Source organism: Podarcis muralis, chromosome 14 (genome assembly GCF_964188315.1).
Source record: "Podarcis muralis chromosome 14, rPodMur119.hap1.1, whole genome shotgun sequence".
NCBI classification, from domain to species: Eukaryota; Metazoa; Chordata; class Lepidosauria; order Squamata; family Lacertidae; genus Podarcis; species Podarcis muralis.
The window spans coordinates 18,602,393-18,623,855 of record NC_135668.1 but is presented as its reverse complement, the minus strand read 5'-3'; the positions used below and the strand labels follow the sequence as shown (position 1 = coordinate 18,623,855).

The 21,463-nt window shown below is 46.9% G+C and overlaps 1 protein-coding gene and 1 non-coding gene across 3 annotated transcripts in view; both read left to right on the top strand.

Moving 5' to 3' along the window:
* The first annotated feature begins 3,814 nt into the window (after positions 1–3,814).
* IL16 (interleukin 16) overlaps positions 3,815–21,463 on the top strand; it is an 84,898-nt gene continuing 67,249 nt past the window's right edge. Inside the window, exons 1-2 of one of the 2 annotated variants that reach the window (XM_028706037.2) lie at positions 3,815–4,354; positions 13,113–13,477. The gene's annotated coding sequence lies outside the window, so the exon portion shown is untranslated. Of the gene's footprint in view, positions 4,355–12,848; positions 13,478–21,463 lie in introns of those variants that run through there. The other variant, XM_028706035.2, reaches the window with a different exon arrangement.
* TRNAI-GAU (transfer RNA isoleucine (anticodon GAU)) lies at positions 8,039–8,112 on the top strand. The gene has a single exon. It is a non-coding gene; the product is annotated as a tRNA-Ile (tRNA).

Below are 21,463 nucleotides of genomic sequence, written 5' to 3'. Positions count from 1 at the left end.
TTCCATAGTTCAAACCAGTGTTTTTCAACCTTGGGTCTCCAGCATTTTTTCGGACTACAATTCCCACCATCTGTGACCACTGGTCTTGCTAGCTAGGAATGATGGGAGTTATAGTCCAAAAACAGCTCAAGACCCGAGGTTGGGCAACACTGGTTTAAAGTGGCTTACAACATGAAATGAATTACATAATTGCAAACATAAACAAATGTAGTCATGAACAATAAATAAAACATCAAAAAGCCCACAGCCAAATCAAACCATTTGCACATAAATCATAAGAAGATCTAAAGGTGCAAAAATAATAACAGCAACCATGCCCTCAAACAACCCCACAACCTAAGCATCTGTTCAGCAGCCTCTGCTGTTGTAGCTAGAGTCAGTCAAGCTCTGCAAGTGCAGCTTTCTCCCAATTGAAGTGCAGAGTGTTTGAGGACTGGGACATTCACAGGGAAACCAAAATGCTTGTTTACAAAGCTAATGCACTACCAACCTTACTGTATGCTTGTGAAACATGGACCACTTACAAACGCCATCTCCAACCCCTTGAAAGATTCCATCAACGGTGTCTCTGAAAAGAATTACACATTACTTGGGAAGACAGGCAAACTAATTCCAGTGTACTGGAACAAGCAAAGATCACCAGTGTCGAAGCAATGACTCTTCAACATTAACTTTGTTGGACTGGTCATGTTGTACGGATGCCTGATTATTGTCTTCCAAAGCAACTACTCTATTCTGAACTTAAAAATGGAAAGCGTAATGGTTTAAAGGTTTAAAGACTCTCTCAAGGCAAATGTTTAAAAATGTATAAACACTGACAACTGAGAAACACTGGCCTGCGAGTGCTCCAATTGGAGAACAGCCTTTACCAAAGGGCTTTGAAGAGGCTCAAACTCAGGACGAAAGGGAGAAACGTGCTAAGAGGAAGGCATGCTTGGCAAACCCTCACCGTGATCAACTCCCGCTCAGAAACTTATGTCCCCCCTGTGGAAGGGTGTGTAGATCCAGAATTGGCCTCCACAGACTCACTGTTAAGACCGTGTTCATCAAAGACAATCTTACTTGGGTACGAGTGATCGCCAAAGAAGAAGAAAACCTTTACTCCTGAGGAATCCTTGTCCATAGTCAGGCACCTCTGTGGATAGGTCAGGTTTAAGGTGCCACTTTCCCCGCTTGGGACCTGTTCAGCCTTGATGTCAGAGGCTGGAGCCACCCTGGCAGCAGACCACCCCACCTCAGTTTCATTGCAGAACTCCAGCTCCTTGACCCCAGATGGAGCCTGACCCAAGGCTTGGCGTAAGGCCGGGTGATAGAATCATAGATTTGGAAGGGACCCTGAGGATCATCTAGTCCAACCCCCTGCAATGCAGGAATATGCAGCTGTCCCTTACGGGGATCAAACCTGTGATCTTGGTGTTAACAGAACTATCCTGGTGGCTCCTCCTGGTCCTTCTCTGATGAGGACTCCTCCAGTTGAGACGTGACCCATGTGTAGGGATGGAGGAGGCATCTGCAGAAGTCAGATTCCAAAGCCAACTCCCCTGATTCGATCAGGGCAGGTCACGACCCAGATCAGAGTATGAGTTCCCTTTGGTCCTCTTTAGAATCTGGAATCCTGTAGATTCTATTACGGGGTTGGACAGAGTTATTGCTGCAGCCATCGGATCCCCATATAAGCGCATATATGCTTGTATGTATCTCTATCTATCATAAGTTTTTCTGTTCAAATGATTTCCTGTAAAATTCACATGGAAATGAGACAGGGCAGACTTGCCCCATCCCCATGAAGAACTGGAATGGACAAGACTTTGATGGATCTGTCCATTCCTAAAAACGAGTAGCAAGGTTCCTTGCACCAGGAAAGCGCACCTCAAACAAGAACATGGCTCTCCCGAGCAACCCCTCAGACTTTCTAAGCCATTTTGCCAGCTCTAGGAGTCTACAGTATGTGATGCATTAGCAGTCAAGAACCTGGAATGCATTTGTTTTCCAGCTACGCTGCTGCAGGATAATTTATGCAGAGGAGTTCCTGGTATATGTATGCATACAAACTGGTTGGGGCTTGCCTTCTGACTTATGTCAAGCCCAGTCACACGTGGAATATCAGAGCAAAGCTAAGCGGTCAGACCACCCAGAACAGGAATCTATGACTGTTATCTGGCTTTCAGCAGGGCTAGCAGTCCAGTCAGCTCTAGCTGAGAGGCTGCCTTGGGCAGAAACTATTCTCTTCTCTTCTTAAGCATAACATGGTGTGACACAATGCCTAAGGCAGCACCCAGCATGAAACCAGAGTATTTCCCCCCAAACACTTCCATGCATCCTTTGGATGAATTGCTGAACGAACTTTATTTTCACTCAAAGTGGGGTCTTGAGCTGTGCATGCAGAAGGCTTCAGGCACATTTCACAGTTAAAACATCAGCTAAGCACTAGTTGGTGATGGGGAAAACCTCTTTCTTTCTACTGGAGAGTTGCTGTGAGTCAAGGGAAGACAACGTTGGACCAGGTGGACAAACAGGTTTCAGGTTGATGTGGTATCACTACACACCATCACTGGCATCTGAAATGTGCTACTTACTCAGGGTAGACCTGTTGACGTGAATGAATCCATGGTGGACATTTCCAGCAACTACAGTGGGTCTGCTTGTGAGTAGGACTGGCACTGGTAAAAAAACCCCCACAGACTGCAGATGGGGTGGTGGTGGTGGAAATGTTCCTGGACTGTTTCATTCCTAAAAGGGGGAGGATCACATGACAGAATCCTGTCTCATCACTAGATACAAGTGTACACAAATATCCATTTTCTAGTTCAACTTTCTTCCTTGATGGTTTACTTTAAAATGCCCGAGTGATTCTCCCTGTCACTCCATAGGGAGGCATTCAGCTGTATGGAACCAGTACAGTCCAAAAGCAGTTTTACTATTTCATCTTTTGTTTGTGTGAACTAAGCCACAAGTGTGTGTGGAGTGGTGGTGGTTAGATTTTAGCTGCACTTCAAAAGGAGCATGCAAACACATTCATTTTTTTCTGAGCATCATCGCAGCAGCTGAGATCCCTCCAGCCCCCCCAATAAAATATTTGAGGGGCCAGCCCTCCCCAAGTTGATGGTCATTGCCATTCAAATGGTGTGTGCGCGCCGTGTCTTGTGATCAATTATGCTGTGTGTGTGTGTGTGCGTGCTACCCGGCTCCCCCAATATTTTATTCAAGTTCGCACCCTGGCTGAGTGTGGAGCCCCCAGAAGAACACTTGTGCTTCTCAAAAGAGAAATCAACACCTCTGTACATTTCGTGTTTCCCTCTTTTAAAAGCAGTCCCATTAGCCCCCTCCCTCGACCGGCTTGTGAGTTCAGAGAGCCAAATCTCTTGTTGCCTGAATTCATTTTTAAAAGGCTATTACGGGCAGTGGCGGAATTTTGTCTCCAGGTGTCACTGGAAGAGCGAAAGGCTCTTTCACATGCTTTGCATAAACACAGTAAAAGAAAGACGCCTCCCCCCCTCCTTTGTGCCTGCTTTCTATGAAATTAAATTAGGAGGAGACGGGGACTTGCCATTTGCACTGTATACTAGCGTGTGCACAAACGTCGTCAACCTTCCCCTGCAAGCAATTATTTCCCCCCCTGAACAAAGCACTCATTCATCACACATGCACACAGACTCTCTCCCCTCACAGCCCCCAGTCCAACTCCAGCAGGGCAAAGTTGATTTATGCCACACATTAGGCCTCTTATACAACCCTACTGTAAGCTGTTTAGTTTCAAGAGCTACACATTATATAAAGACCTCGAGCCAGACTGAAAGCTCTTTTTGTTCGTAGCATGTGTGGGCCGGACACGAATCAAGGTCTTGTTGCCTTTATTTTGCAATGAAGTAAGGTCCATTGTATGGCCAGGATGCTAATTTAGAAGAAGAGAGGTGATTAAAGGCCATTTCCCCCAAGAAACATAACATTAAAAAAAAAAAAAAACAGCAAAAACAACACAAGCTGTCTCAGCCTAGGCACACTTATGAAATGACTGACACCTTGGGTACGACCGGGTTTTTCTTTTCCTGAATTGTGAACAGGGGTTGTGTTCCTGCGCGCAACCTTCAGGACATGGATGTGCGGGTGTGATGGGCCTGTAGTTTTCCATCTCATGTGCACAAACAGGATCCCAACTGCCTGGTATGGAGACGCTGAGGTTGGGATAGAGGAGATCTCCACTAAGCAGCGACCAGTCAAGGAATGAGCGGGAGGAGCCAGTCTCACCGAATCAAAAAGGCACCTCGGCTGCATCACTGGCACTCAACTCTTGTTAACGTAAACTTTTAGAGAGCAGAATTCTGGAAATCTGAAGACGGGGGTCGTCGTCTCGCAGGTAAGTGACTTGTTTCCTGTTTGGCTCGGCTTGCAATCATTTCTCCCGTAAAGTTTGGTCAATTGAACCGCTACTCAGCATGGGGACAGTCTGCTTTTAATTTGAATTTAGCAAACGAAAAAGAGGGAGGAAGAGCTGATGAGAAGGCTTGAAGGGGCAAAGGAGCTCATTCCAACAATGGCATGTTGGCGAATTGTGTTTGCCATGATGAATATGTTAGTATTTACACTGTCTTGAGAGACTTGGTGCGTTCTGCTAAGGCTGCATAGCCACCCTTTTGGAGTCTCCTAATTTTTCTCTTTTGTGTGTGTATGGGTATGGAGGAAGCTTCCAGACTCTTGCTGGCTGTGTGTTGTTTTTTTTCCGGGGGGGGGGGGTGTCATCACACCCTGGCAAATTCAGGTTGTGCAACTAAAGTGGACTTGGCAGTCTTGCATAAGAAACCTGCCTTCAAACCAAAACCTCAAACCATTTTGTGCTTAAGGAAAGTGACAGGAAAATGCACTGGGAAAGGTGGGTGAAGAATTGCTTGGGGCAATGTCATATACCGGTAAACACCCCCCCCCCCGCCAACAAAGCGCAATGAATGTTCAATAAACAGATACCTGGAAGTGACCAGAGTTTGTTTGCAAATGCCTCTAAAGTAGTGAATCTGCCAATGTTAGTTCTCCCAATTGCTCCTTTTTCCAATGTTAAATCCGGTTCTCTACATTTTCACATCAGTTTTTTTTTAAGCACATGAAAATTCATCAAACTCTAAATGTGAATTTCTCCTAATTTCTGTTTGCATGCCAATTTCCCTCATATACAAATTTTTGCAAAGCCATTTCCCCATAATATGATGTAATGTAACATAATATAATAATGTATGCTATTGTCACCAACACAGGCATATTTTTATGCACACTTTATAACCCAATATATGTTATTTGTTTGTGCACATTACATGGCTCTGCAAAATTTAGAGACCTGTGAATTTCCAAAGATGGCTGTGTTGGTTCATGTAATGATTTGGAAAGTGTGGTACGTTAGCCTCTCAATGTGAACTGAAGCAAATTTTCAGGTTGGAGAGCAAGGTTGCAAGTTCTCACAATCAGGTTGCTGCCCGGACAACTCAAAATAGCTGGAGTTCCTTCTCCCTAACTTGCTGGACTCTGCCATCTAAGCAGTCTGTCTTGGACTAACTTCAGTGTTAGGTAATTAGCAGCACCTGAAAAGGTATCAGATGAATGGAGCCATATTGAGGGCAACTGCATGTTGGTGGCACCAGGCTGCAAATCTCTGAATGATGCCTCCCAGCAACTTCCTAAAGAGGATGAAAAGCATGGAAGGGACAGGATGGAACCCCATGGGACCTCACAGCACAAATACCAAGGGGCTGAACAGAAGTTCCCCTAATGTCACTCTCCAGTAGTGGTCCTGGTAGCAGGAGCAGAACTGCTATAGTAGTGCCCCCACACCCAAGTTTACAGTGTTGCTCCAGGAAACCATGGTTAGACAGTTTCAGTGTCAGAATGAGGTCTAACACCAGGCTGAAATAACCCTAGATCATCTGCTTCCTACAGCCATATCTTCAGCTACTCAGCCATCACTCTGTTAGTCACTTTGCCCAGAAAAGAGACATTAGTGTCCTAGAATCACAGAATTGTAGAGTTGGAAGAGATGCTTAGGGTCATCTAGTCCAGCCCCCTGCAATGCAGGACTCTCAGCTAAAGCATCTATGACAGATGGTCATCCAACCGCTGCTTACACACCTCCAAGAAAGGAGAGTCCACCACCTTCTAAGAGGGACCAGTGTCGAACAGCTCTTACCACCATAAAGTTCTTCCTGGCGTCTAGTTGGAATCTCCTTTCTTATAACTTGAAGCCAAGTTACTGTTTGGGTCCCAGCCTCCGGAACAGCAGAAAACAAGCCAGCTCCATCGTCCTTTAGATATTTGAAGATGGCCATCATAACTCCTCTCAGTCTCCTCTTATCCAGGCTAATCACACCAGGGAGGGTCTTTTAGGAATGGCCGCACCTCCGACTCTTTCAAGGCAGCCAGTATCACACCCTCTTGTAACGACATCTCGACCCCCCCATCCCGAACCCATCCAGTGATTCCCTCCCAGCTAAATCTGATAAGCTAAACACCACCCAAGGACTTTCCCTTTGGATAGATTGCGCCCAACAATAGCGATCATTACAGTGGTACCTCTGGATGCGAATGGGATCCATTCCGGAGCCCCGTTTGCATCCTGAAGCGAACGCAATCCGCATCTGTGTGTGCGAGGGTTGCGATTTGCCACGTCTACGCATGCGCATGATGTAATTTTGAGCGTCTGTGCATGCGCAAGCGATGAAACCCGGAAGTAACGTGTTCTGTTACTTCCGGGTCGCTGCAGAGCATAGCCTGAAAATGCTCAACCTGAAGCATATTTAACCCAAGGTATGACTGTATTTGAGACTCATCTGGATATTTCAGTGACTTCCATGGTGGCAGAAGGGAAAGAAGGAAGCTGGGAGCCCCACTGACATATGCCCCAAAACAGGGAGAGCTGTTTGGCACAAAGAGATAGCAGATGACATCCTGTGCCGTAGGTAAGTGTGAGGCGATGCAAGTCAGACGGGCGTCTGAACTTCATCTATGCACTCACAGGCTGTATTTCTAAGTTAACCACTCTAGAAGAAAAAGAAAAATAGTCTTAGGCGTTACTCTGCACGGCTCAGTGGAAACTTCTGCTCAGCTCACAGCAGTGGTTAATAAAAAAAAAGCAAGCAAAACAAAACATTGGGACTGTATTAGAAACCAGACCAGGAAGAATAGGGCACATTATAAGACTAGCTGCATGGTAAGCATTTAATTTAACGGCGTGTATTGAATGCTGGGTATTTTAAGTTTTAAAAACATAGACAACAAATGTGAGGTAAGGAAAGAGGTGGGGGGTGAATACGCAATGTGGACCTAGCAGTTTGAGGGTTGTAGTCAATGCTAGTCCTACTCAGAGGAGACCCATTGATGAACAGGACTACCTTAAGTTCATTATTTTCAATGAGTCTACTCTGGCTACAACCCCATGACATGTCTCCTACCAGAGGTACTACCCCCCCTCCCCAGTAAAACCCCATACAACCCCCCTATAACTGCAGCAGGAACATTAGAAGCTGCCTTATTCCAAGACAGATCATTGCTCATTTTGCTCAATGTTGTCTTACACTGACCACCCAGGGTCTCAGGTAGGGGTCTCTTCCATCCCACACATCACCAAGAATTGAACCTGGAGCCTTCTGCATGCCAAGCAGGTGCCCTAGCTCAGTCATCAAAGCATCCGCTCGGTATGCAGAAGGTCCCAGGTTCAATCCCTGCCATCGGCCAATAGGGTTGGGAGAGAACCCTGGAGAGTCACAACCCATCAGTGTAGACCAGGCATGGCCAAACTTGGCCCTCCAGCAGTTTTGGGACTACAATTTCCATCATCCCTGACCACTGGTCCTGTTAGCTAGGGATGATGGGAGTTGTAGTCCCAAAACAGCTGGAGGGCCAAGTTTGGCCATGCCTGGTGTAGACTATACTGAGCTAAATGGACCAATGGCTTGACTCAGGATCAGGGCATTCTCCTGCATTCTACCATTGAACGATGGCCTTTCCCCGTACAATAAAAACAATAGGCAAAAATGCTCTCGAAGACCAGGAGCTTTGGGTCAGCCGGATAGCTCAGTTGGTTAGAGCATGGTACTGATAATGCCAAGGTTGCATGTTCGATCCCTGTATTGGCTAGCTGCGTATTCCTGCACTGCAGGGGGTTGGACTAGATGACCGTCCAGGTCCCTTCCAACTCTGTAATTCTATGATTCTTTTCTATGATTCTCTGAAGTTTTCATCACATACAGAAGAGGCAACACACTACATTCCTGTTTTATTTGAAAATGGATTGGTCTGTAGCTCTGTTGCATTTGTCACCACAGAATAGCTAAAGAGAGCTACGAACCTAGCACAATTGCTACCCAATTTGCTGAGAAGTGGCTAACTCCCAATAATGGCACATTCCAGGTGGAAATATCATGCTGTGCTTAGTCACTAGCCCACCCCTTTGGAAAGCTGCCACCCACCTCCTTAGTTACAAGCGACAGATACATTCTCTCTATAAATAGGGACTGGAACTGCCAGCCTTACGTTGTTTAGTCTCAGCCTAAAGCGAAGCAAATGGGAATCCCATCTGCACAGCAACGGCCTGGAGAGGGTGTGGTTGGAAGCAAGAGTTGTTTTCTCTTGGAGAGCCTGTGCTTTTATAACCAGCTCCTTCAGGATCTGGAGGATGTCACAAGGTCCTCTTGCTATGCCCAGCTACGAAAGCAGGAGAGGAAAAAGTGAACCAAGACTGAGTTTTATAGAATGAACAAAGTGTGCTTAGTATTCTCTGCAGAGAGGCGAAAGCTGGCCAAGAGATTTAACTGTTTCCTAGGTGAACCAGTTTTATCCTGGAAGCAGGGGCATTCCTGGGTAGGTAAAAGACTCCAGGGAACAAACTCACCATACAAATTTGCATCGATAGATAGATAGATGTTGTTGTTGTTTAGTCATTTAGTTGTGTCCAACTCTTTGTGACCCCCTGGACCAGAGCACGCCAGGCACTCCTGTCTTCCACTGCCTCCCGCAGTTTGGTCAAACTCATGCTGGTAGCTTCGAGAACACTGTCCAACCATCTCGTCCTCTGTCGTCCCCTTCTCCTTGTGCCCTCCATCTTTCCCAACATCAGGGTCTTTTCCAGGGAGTCTTCTCTTCTCATGAGGTGGCCAAAGTATTGGAGCCTCAGCTTCACGATCTGTCCTTCCAGTGGGACTCTCAAGAGTCTCCTCCAGCACCAGATTTCAAAAGCATCAATTCTTTGGTGATCAGCCTTCTCTCTGGTCCAGCTCTCACTTCCATACATCACTACTGGCAAAACCATAGATTTAACTATATGGACCTTTGTTGGATAGATAGATTGATAGATAGATAGATAGATAGATAGATAGATAGATAGATAGATAGATCCATATTCAGGCCAACTGCCAGAGGAGAAAAACCAGCAAAGCTCTAGATCCAGCTACCTAGCTAATTTGTATACATAATAAAAACAAGAACAAGAAACAAACCAATACCTGCCCTCCCACAAACACATTTAAAAGGAGGCCCATGGGGGTCATTTTACTGGACCCTGAGCTGCCCCCGAACCGAGCTGGCTGCCTTGCGAGTCCCCGTGCGCTGCACTAAACCAGCACAGCATGGCGCAGGGACTCACTTTTGCAACACCGGAAATCATGTTTGCACACGCGCAGATGCCGGAAATCGCGGGTGCATGTGCTCACACGCACCCACAATCCAGCCCACACAGGGGGCTCCGTGGCAGTGAACCGGCCCAGGCAAGTTAAGCCTTGCCGACCCCTGGGATAGAGGATGTTAATCAGCCCAAGGTCTGGTTGAAGAGGAGCATTTTCACCCAGCACCTAAAGATGTATGATGAAGGTGCCAGGCGAGCTTCTCTGGAGAGAGCATTCCACCAATGGGGAGCCACTGCAGAGAAGGCCCCGTTCTCCTGTTGCCACCTTCTGGACCTCTCAAGAAGGAGGCACACGAAGAAGGACCTCAGGTGATGGTTGCAGGGTCCAGGTCAGTTCATAGGGGGAGAGGCGGTCCTTGAGGTATTGTGATCCTGAGCACCTTCCTTGTCAAAGGTCAAAGCGCACAGTAACAACACTGATGCTTCTTCTCCCTCAGGAGGTTGTGGACTCTCCTTCCTTGGAGGTTTTAAAGCAGAAGCTGGACGGCCATCTGTCGTGGATGCTTTAGCTAAGATTCCTGCATTGCAGGGGGTTGGACTACATGACCCTTGGGGTCCCTTCCAAATCTACAATTCTATGAAGGACGTGTGCTAGGATACTAGAAGGTTCTTGTCCTGCCCTGCTGCACAGCAAAGCAAGTCCCCAACTGAGCTTAAGGCAAGGCAGCATTTGGGTACTGCTTTTGTAACACAGCCCTATGGAATTGCTCCAGTAAGAAATGAGCTGAATCTGAGCCCTTATATAATAATAGCAACAAGTGTAGCAAAGTCCTGCTTTACCTAAAGAGGTCTAGCCTCCTCCAATAATCTCCTACTGTGACGGAGTGGAGGGACCTCTGAGTCAAAGGAGGGCGAGGCTGGTTCACCACTCACCACACGAAGGAGTCTGCCCACTTTGTATGGTACCCAACTCTCACCTTACCTCCATTCAGTAAGTCGCCACTGTGGGTGGAGGGCTCGTAATTTTGTACAGACTTTGCATGAATGGGCCATCCCGTAATTCTTAATACAAAGATGCAGAAAAGTCACCCACCCTCAGAGGATATTGTTATGTACTAAAGTTCTCACCCTGGGCCAGCAGGGGGATACTGTAGATAGTTCAGGTCCACATATGCAAATAAGGGATCGAAAGTGACGTTCAGTGATTGGATAGTTACAGAAAATGGTTACTGTTGCATTCTAGTGGAGCTCTATATAAGCAGGCTGGCGGAACCCTTCAGTTCAGTTCTGTTCTGGCCTGTGAATAAACAAGAGCTGTTTGAAGAATCGTTGTGTCGTCTGATATGGTCACCCACAACTTAACAGATATATTCCATTATGTTCAGACCCAAGTCACCATTGTACCCTTAAACCCCCCCCCCCATTGTGCAGAACAGCAACTCACACAGAATCACATTGGTGAACCCCTCTGAAGGTGGGCAATTCTTACTCTCTCTTTTTTGGCTTAAGAATGATGTGTAGCATGCCTTTCAATCTGGTGTGATACACCTTCAATCAAGGGTGGAGTTGGGGGCTGACATTTGGGACTCATTCAGCAGAACACACACCCAGAAAATCCAGCAAAATGGCTTACCACAGGCATAGGCAAACTCCGGCCCTCCAGATGATTTGGGACTACAATTCCCATCATCCCTGACCACTGGTCCTGTTAGCTAGGGATGGTGGGAATTGTAGTCCCAAACATCTGGAGGGCCGGAGTTTGCCTATGCCTGGCTTACCACATTTTGAAGTAAATGAAGCAATAACATTACCATCTAATGAGCCCCCGCCCAGGCTGATAAAACTGTTAAATCTAGAGGTGGGGCTGTGTAAGACCATTTTATCTAAGAGTACCATTCCTATATTATTATTATTATTATTATTATTATTATTATTATTATTTCAGAAAAAAGGCGTGCCTTGACTATGAGAAACTTAAGCCCCCCAATAAAAGGTAAAGGTACCCCTGCCCGTACCGGCTAGTCTTGACAGACTCTAGGGTTGTGCGCCCATCTCACTCAAGAGGCCGGGGGCCAGCGCTGTCTGGAGACACTTTCTGGGTCACGTGGCCAGCGTGACAAAGCTGCATCTGGCGAGCCAGCGCAGCACACGGAAACGCCGTTTACCTTCCCGCCGGTAAGCGGTCCCTATTTATCTACTTGCTTTCGAACTGCTAGGTTGGCAGGCGCTCGGACCGAACAACGGGAGCGCACCCCGCCGCGGGGATTCAAACTGCCGACCTTTCAATCGGCAAGCCCTAGGCGCTGAGGCTTTTACCCACAGCGCCACCCGCGTCCTGAAGCCCCCCAATATATATATATAATTTCAATTGGTTACACTGTGGATAGGGATCCTATGATTCTCCAGATATTTATGGGGCTGGGATCAGACTTCCCCCCACCAGCCAGCATGGCCAGTAGTTGGAGCTGATGGGGGCTGGAGTCCAGCCATATCTGGAGGTTCACCGATCCCCCACCCCCTTATGTTTGCTTGAGGGATGGCCTGATGCAAAGTACAGGTTCTCAACCTCGGTTTTCCATCTGTAAAATGGGATTAACCGTGACCTCATCACACAGGGTCACTGTGAAAACTCCCAGCATATGAGGCTGTAATGCCCTCATGCTTGCTGCAGCCTGTGACAGGCCAATTGTAGCTGGTGGAGGTGGCAGCTGAGGCTGGGGTGGGGTGGCAAGAGAAAGACAGCGCGTTGCAGGTGAAGGGCTCATGGGACATTTGTCACTCACAAAAGCCTCCATCTGGAAATACTCAGAAGGTAAGAGCCCTTGCTAGAGGAGGAGGAACTGAAAGCGCATGATTTAAAACAGCTGAATAAACTCTTAAGCCAGCAAAGGGGGAGTGTGTGTGTGTGTGTGTGTGTGTGTGTGTGTGTGTGTGTGAGAGAGAGAGAGAGAGAGAGAGAGGCAGGGGGAGGGAAGGAAAGGAACCAACAACCAAGGATATTGGTGGCTCCAAAATCTTTGTGTTATTGCCACATTATTCTTGCAAAGATCTCAGTCCACCCCTCCCTCTGCAACTGAGCCCTGCTGATCACTACATGGTTTTCATCCTCCAGGCCCCCCCCCCCCATGCCTTCAACACAAGCATCTATGAAAGCCGTTTTTCACCAAGGCTGAAATGAACGAAGTACATTGGGTCTCCTCACCCCCCCTTCTTCTTTGGGGAAAAAAATAGTAATAAATGAATCGTTTCATTTCAACCTTGGGCAACGGGATTTTAGGTGTTACATTTGAAATGAACCATGCAATTACATAGGAGCAGCCAGTTAACCAATGAGGGGAAGGACATGAATTCAGGAAGATTATCTAAACAGTTGAACACATTTTCCATGTGTGTGTCAAAAAAGCTTGGGATGTTTGGGCTGTGCTGCCCCCCTTCCCTGCCTCTCCTGTTGTAGAAGGGAGTCGATAAAATGTCCAAAACGAAAGACTCAGGTTTTCGATTTCTGTTTGTGGTACAGGAAACTGGCGGCGACAAATCTTGGTGGCCGATTCAGTGAAATAACATCTCCTTTACCCACACGGCCAGCTCCATCTCGAACAAGCCGGGCAGGAGATTGGAAGCTTAGCTGACTGAGCTATCCAGCCAGCCCAAAGAGGCAAATCAAAATATATTTTGCTGCTGAAGGAAGTTTTAAACTGAAATGTTACTTCGTGTGCCCTGGACTTACACCAAGGTATCTGAAAACTTTTATGGATTTACAGACTGGTTTTTAGCAACAGAACACAACTTTTAACCACTGCAGAAAGTTATTGCGTTGTGTATTCCACCTTGATCAAGCCACGGCAATGAAATGCAAAGGATGGATCTGATCTCTTGATAATGGTGAGTGATTATTTTTAACCAAGCTGTTTAAGTTTCCTGTATGATGTTGTAAAGGCTGGGGCCACCTAACATTTGCTTGAGAGTAAGTATAATAGAATCCAGAGGGCGGTACTTCTAGATGGCTATGTTCAAAGAGGTTTAACAGGCGCCCACACATCTTTTGGTCGTCAAAATGAAAGGACTTCATTCAAGAGGCATAGTGATATATAAACCCACAACAGCAAATTCCAGAATTTAAATACTGTATGCAAGCTGAAATAAAAACAAAAACAAAAGCATTCAGCTGAATAAGGGAATACTTGAGATTGTAGAACTGGAAAGCAGCATCAGTTGCCCGCAATGCCCACAAACATCACAAAGTCAGAGACACTGTGGGAAAATTAGATGGGTGAGTAGATTCAGTCACTAGTCGCTGCTTGAAAATAAAGCAAGGGAGGGCCAGGGCATGAGCAGCAGAGAGCCCTGCTGGGATACTGGTGCCCAGGCAGGTACCCAGGGATGTCAGCTGTTGACAATGGGCTTGGATGGAACCATCTAAGGTGAGGCAGGTGGTGACAAGGGAAAGGGCTTTCTTGGTGGTGGCACCCTGCATGCGGAATGCTCTCCCTTGGGAGAGCAGCCTTCTCTGCTGTCTTATCTATTTTATCTGAGCCAATTTACGCTGTTTTTATGTGCCTCTTAGGAAAATGGAAGCTGTCATTTCCCCTATGTATATCATTGTGTCATTTGTATGAAAATGCTATTGTTACATCGCCAGGATTCTTTAAAACGAACAGATTAACGTAAATAAGCAGGTGCAAGAAGCATTTATAAGTTTATTCACATCTTCGTTCACTCATATTTACTTATATATTCATTTATTTATATATTCATCTTAAGCTTCTCTGAAAATATTATTTCTGAATCTTAAAAATGAAAAGCATATAGATAAATGGTTGTGCAAATCAGACTGGAACTTCAGTGCTGGGGAAAAGGGAATGAACACCTTCTCCTATGTTGTTTCCCCATCAAAAACTGTTTTGGGTTCCCCCGCAACCTGCTCCCCAGAGGTGCTGTTTTCTCTGTCAGAGAAAACATAGCAGGGACATCTCTCCTTGGAGCTAGATTTGAATACCTGCTTAAGTTGTTATATGCAGCCCTGTCTCCCCAAATGTAAACCTGCTGGGTTACATAAGGGCTTTATGCTGAAATAACTAGCCGTGCCTACTATTAATGCTTAGATATTATAGGGGGGAGGCGGCAATAATAGGCTTTCACATCATGCCGGTTACCTGGGTAAGGAGCCAGGTGGCCGGCCCAAGAGCTTAACAGTGATAATCTTTGACAGCAAAACCTCACATTAAAAATGAAACTCTGCTGACAACTTGGAGGAGTTGTCAGAATGTTGGGGGATCAAGGAAAGGAACGTAAGCGAAGGAACGGAGAGTTCAGAATTCATCCGAGACCCAAAAAAAAAAAAAAAGGGGGAAGTTCTGCCTTTTGCTGGGCACATGAAACATATGACAAAAGACTTACAGAATACTTACAGCTAAATCCTTGCAGCTGAAATAACAGCAGCTCCCAAAGATGTTGTGAATTCTTCCGACTCGGCCCCAGACATTTTAAGGGGCTAAAGGGGGCCAGTGGCAACATGCTTCTCTAAGCAATAGAGGGAAGCCGCTGCCCCCCCCCCCCCGGCAACAGCAATATTAAACTTTCGGAAAACCTGAAATGAGCTATATTTAGTCCTTGCCGCTTCTTTGTGTGGGCCTCTTAGTGCATTGGCTTTCAAAGAAGAAGGAGTTTGCATTGACTGCCAAGCCCTACTTCCTAGTAGTATCATTTCTGTGGGAAATATTAAAGCCAGCATCACAAATGCAGAGCTGCAGCTTGGTGTGGACGGTACGGATTGGGCCCAGACTAAGGTAGTTGTGCATTGGCCTGCGAGCGCTCCAATTAGAGAACAGCCTTTAACAAAGGTGTCGTGGGCTTTGAAGACGCTCAAACTCTGGATGAAAGGGAGAAACATGCTAAGAGGAAGGCACACTTGGCAAACCCTCACCGTGATTAACTCCCACCCGGAAACCTATGTCCCCACTGTGGAAGGATGTGTGGATCCAGAACTGGCCTCCACAGTCACTTACTGTTTAAACTGTGTTTATGGAAGACAATCTTACTCGGCTACGAGTGATCGCCAAAGACGAAGAGTTGCGCATTGAATTCTCGCTGGACTATGACTCACAGATAGTCTGGAACTGAACCTGGGAGGGCCAACTGCCATATTATTTTTAAAATATGGCTGGGTGCAATGGTGGGGAAATAGCAAAAGTGGGGAAGATTGTGGGATCAGCTAGCCTGTGTGCTTGCCAAGTCTGCTGTCCACGTGCTAATTGTTGATGCACAACCTCCATGGCCCCTTGTCCCTTCTTAAAGGTAAAGGGACCCCTGACCATTAGGTCCAGTCGCAGACGACTCTGGGGTTGCGGCGCTCATCTCGCTTTATTGGCTGAGGGAGCCGGCGTACAGCTTCCGGGTCATGTGGCCAGCATGACTAAGCCGCTTCTGGCGAACCAGAGCAGTGCACGGAAACGCCGTTCCCTTCCCGCCGGAGTGGTACCTATTTATCTACTTGCACTTTGATGTGCTTTTGAACTGCTAGGTTGGCAGGAGCAGGGACCGAGCAAGGGGAGCTCACCCCGTTGCAGGGATTCGAACTGCCGACCTTCTGATCGGCAAGTCCTAGGCTCTGTGGTTTAACCCACAGCACCTTACTGTTTTACAAATTTTTAAACTAGAGTTGAACTGGATAGCTTTCCAAATACAGGTTTCCTTCAGACAGAAGCTATCCTCTGTCAAGTAGGACATAAGACCAGCCTAGAAACTAGTCAGTGATGGAACTGAGTTGAATCTACACTAAAGAAACCTGGGCACTGTTCGGCTCCAGTTGTTATGCTCCAACTCCCATCAGCTGCAGCCAGCATGGCCAATGGTCATGGATGATGGGAGATGGAGTTCAAAAACATCTGGAGTGTTGGGAAACTGCCAGGGAGATATTGTCCATCATGGCCCCAAGCCGGCTGCCCGACGTCCATCGATCTCCCGTAGCCAGGCAGATCCAGCAGTTAGCGACACAAAGCCTCAGAAATAGATTGCCACATTCCAGGCTTGTGCACACTGTTCTTTATCAGCAGAAACCACAGCCAGAAAGCTTGCACCGCAGAAGAGAGCATAATTTACAGACTTTATTTAGCGTTGATCAGAACAAAGAGAAAACATGACCGTTCTGTGTCAGTGTCTCTGACCGACTGAAATCGAAAGGAAACAGCAAACAAAAAACATCCTGTAACAGGAAATACGCAGACTCTGTGACTCACAAGCCTGCTCTCTCTTAAGGTGGAACGGAAATATCCTAACATCCTCCCCCTTTCCGTGTAACCTGGTGTACCTGTGGTTCACTCAATTGCAACCTTTGTACATAAACCTTTAGTTGTTCTTTGTTAACAACCTTAGACAACAGATCAGCAGGAATTTCATTTCCTGCCATGTAGGACACCCGAATCAGTCCCTTTTGAATACACTCTCTTGCACGATGTAGTTTAATCTGCAAGTACTTGGTTCTTTGCTTGCAACTCTCCGAGTTCAGCAAAGCCAAACATGATCTATTGTCTTGGTACACTTGTATAGGACATTTCACAGAAACCCCGATGTCCTTAAACAGTTGCATCAACCATTCACAATCCATGAGTGAAAATGACAGAGCATTGAGTTCTGCTTCACAGGAACTTAGGCTCACTGTTGTTTGCTTCTTGCACAACCAGTCAAACAGGCAGTGGTTGTACATGTAGCATACCCCAGAAGTGCTTGTACCATCTGTGGTGTCACTTCCAAAACTTGCATCTGCAAAGATTTCAAGACCTCCAGTCTTCTGACTGGTGAACCTCAGCCTGTAGTGCATAGTCCCTTTCAAATAGCGGGCTATGCGCTTCAGAGCTTTCCAATCCTGAACCGTAGGATTGTTGGCATGTCTGCTAAGCAGATTACAGCTTACAGCTATGTCAGGTCTTGAACATCTGGCAATGAAATTCAGCTTGCCTAGAACGCATCTGTATAGCGTTGTGTCAGAAAACGCTTCAGCAGTACTGTCTACCTGGTAACCTGTCACCATCGGTGTGTCTGCTGGGTTTGCATCAACCAAATTCAACCTGGTTAACACATCAGCAATTTTCTGTGTTTGGTGTACCAGAAAATTACCTGCTTGGTCCTTCTCCACCTGCAGAGAAAGATAGTTGGATACCTCACCAAGATCCTTCATGTCAAAGTGCTCCTTCAGCTGAGCTAGGGTGCTTTGATAGAAAGCCTGATTCTTCCAAAACATCAGAAGATCATCAACAAAACATAAACAATACAGTTTGTTTTGCCCCTCCTCCTTGACAAACACACATGGATCAGCTTTGCCCTGGTGAAAACCTAGAGAAAGCAACGTTTCAGTGAGTTTTGTGTTCCAACACTTGGCACTCTGCTTGAGACCATATAAGGATTTCCGCAGTTTACAGACCATTCCCTTCTGTATCTGCATCCCGTCAGGTGGAAGCATAAACAGCTCTTCGTTCAAAATCCCGTACAAAAAAGCTGTATTAATGTCGTGGTGGGAAACATGCAGTTTCTCCTCCGCAGCAATCTTGAGCATCAGCCGAATGCTCTCATATTTGACAGTGGGAGAGTAGGTCTCGTGGTAATCCTGTCCTGGTACCTGTGAAAAACCTCTGGCAACCAATCTGGCTTTGTGTCTGACAACCTTGCCATTCTGGTCTGTCTTGGCCTTGAAGACCCATTTGCTGCCAACCAGTCTCATACCTGGGACTACCGGTACCAGTTCCCAAGTTTGGTTCCTGTTCAAGGAATCAACTTCAGCCTTCATGGCATTAAGCCAAGGCTCAGCATCTTTAGAGGTTAACTCCTGAACCTCTTTGAAGCTTGAAGGTTCCCACACCTTCTCTGAGCTACTAAGAACAGCAGTTGCAGTCTTAGCAAACTCATCAGCATACCTCTTTGGAGGTCTGCCTTTGGTCGCCCTTTCAGACCTGCGAACCAGACGCAAGTCTTCTGGACTCATCTCCTCTTTCTTAGGAGAAAAATGACCAATGGTGAACAGTGGTTCTTCCAGATCATTGTCAGACGCATCAGATGGTCTGACTGAGGCCTTTGCACTCTTGTAGTCTGCTGTGTCATCACTCTCACTGACATCAGCAGCAGCGCCGCCCAATGAACTGGAATCCGAACTCTGATCATCATCATCATCATCATCCTCATCCTCATCATCCTCAGCAGCTTCCTCAGCTTTAGCTGCTCGCTTGACATCACCTACATCCCCCTCTGGGTAACTCTGGAAAATTCCCACATTTTCCCCCCACTTAGGATTGTACTCAACACTCCTTGTGAACTTAATGGATTTGGAGTCAGTCATCCATACCCTGTATGCACCTTTTTCGTACCCCATGAACAAACCATGTGCCCCACGCTTCCCAAGCTTGTTGGTTTGTGGGGTGCGTACCCACATGTCAGAACCAAAAATTCTCATGTGTTTGGTGTTGGGTTTCTTGCCAAACATCTTCTCATAGGGGGTACAACCAATGGGTGATGACAGTCTGCGATTAACGGAGTAAACCAGATTCCTCAAAGCTTCCCCCCAAAACTTATCAGGGAGATTGGCATCATGCAACAAGGTTTTCATTCCTTGCAGCAATGTCTGATTTGCTCTCTCCGCAAGCCCATTCATCCATGGCGATCTGGGGGTTGACATGTCATGTTGGATTCCCTTCTCAGTCAGGAAAGCTTCAAACTGCTGAGAAGTGAACTCCCCGCCCCGATCGGTAAACAGACAGGAAATACGTTTACCGTGAGCATTCTCCAACCAAGCACAGAATGCTTTAAACTTCCGAAACGCTTGCGATTTCTGTTCGAGCATAAACACATGAATGTACCTAGTAAAAGAATCAATTAGAACCATGAAGAACCTTGCTCCTCCTAAAGAGGGCGTAAGTGGCCCAACCAGGTCTGCGTGCACTAGCTGGTAGGGCTTGGAAGCCTGCCTGCTAGACTCTTTGCCTTTTGGAGCAACCTTCACCTTGTTCTCTGCACAAGATACACATTTCATATGAAATTTACAGGGTTTGATGTTCAAACCTTCAACCACCTCTGGCATCTTGGCCAGTGCCTTCCAAGAGAGGTGACCAAACCTTCGATGCGCTTCATGAATGCAACCTGCATGAAGAACTTTGTTAGTTTGTGCAACACAACAAGAATCAGCATTAGATACAACAGCAGTGTCATCATAAGTTATATGGAACAAACCATCCATAAACTTTGCATGCAAATAGTCCTCTTTGCCTTTACTGATGACACAGACGCTCCTCTTGAAGGAAATCTGAAAACCACGTCCAGTAAGCTGCGGGACGCTCAACAAATTATCCGCAGCTCCAGGAACATACAGCACATTACTGATGGTTGTATGCAAACTTGCAAGTTTCACAGTCCCTTCTCCTGCAATTTGCGACGTCCTTCCATCAGCCAGGTGGATCTCACCTTCCTGAGGCTTGAAGGAGATAAAGAGGTGCCGATCCTTCGAGATGTGGCGGGTACAGCCTGAATCAACAACAAAGCTGCCTTTGGCTGTTGGAGCAGCCTTCACAGCAAGCAAACCCTTGTTTTCCACTGGCTTGGGCTTTTGCAGCTTGCCCCCCTGCTGCTCCTGGCCAGCAGACGTGCCTTTAGCCTTTGGTGAAGCTGTGCCAGCAGACATAGCCTTGTCTTCCACTGGCGTGGGCTTTTGCAGCTTGCCCCCCTGCTGCTTCTGGCCATCTGCAGACGCCTGTTTACCTTTGCCTTTCCGGCCTCTGCAAAGGCGATGACCTTGGTTCTCACGAGAAACAGAGCTCTCAGCTGCCGACTCCTTGGCTCCCCCTGGAGGCTGGAATGCTGCCTGGGATGACGTGACGGTCAGCTCCCCCTGCAGCTTGCAACCGGTGCCCTCAGCATCCCTGCATTCACTCGCATTCTGGGAAACAGCCAGGACCTCCGATGCAGTCAAACTCTGGGCTGGGACGACTGACTTGTGAGCTTTCATCAAAGCACACCACATTCCACGTGCAGTGGTGTTGCCAGCCAGCGTCTTAATTTCCTCAAGAGATACGGATAAGACTATTACGTCTATGGCCCTCGAATCATCGGCTTTCCATCTCTCTGTCAGAGGATCTGGGGGGGCTTGAGACACAGTATGCCACACTCCATACTGACGCAGCAAACTCTCACACCATTTTGCCCAGGTCTGATAATTGTGCCGATTTAACTTTGGGCACTCAGTGGCCTCTGAAGCTTCAAAAGCGTGGAAAAACTCCATTCCAGCTTTTTACTTGAGCCGTGAGTTTTTTTTTAACTTCAGAGACTCCTTATCTTGGCAGCCATTAATCACGATGCCTCTTTGGCGCAGCTCCCAGGCCAATTAAGCCTTGCCGGAGTTCAAAGGCTCCGTCCGAGGTAAAACAGAAAAGCCTCCCTTTCTTTCGCTTTTCCCACTTCATACCTCTCAAACGCAGTCTGTTGCAGCTTTACTCTCCTGTAGGTGCTGTGAATCTGGGCCCGAAACCTTGTTGTTGGGAAACTGCCAGGGAGATATTGTCCATCATGGCCCCAAGCCGGCTGCCCGACGTCCATCGATCTCCCGTAGCCAGGCAGATCCAGCAGTTAGCGACACAAAGCCTCAGAAATAGATTGCCACATTCCAGGCTTGTGCACACTGTTCTTTATCAGCAGAAACCACAGCCAGAAAGCTTGCACCGCAGAAGAGAGCATAATTTACAGACTTTATTTAGCGTTGATCAGAACAAAGAGAAAACATGACCGTTCTGTGTCAGTGTCTCTGACCGACTGAAATCGAAAGGAAACAGCAAACAAAAAACATCCTGTAACAGGAAATACGCAGACTCTGTGACTCACAAGCCTGCTCTCTCT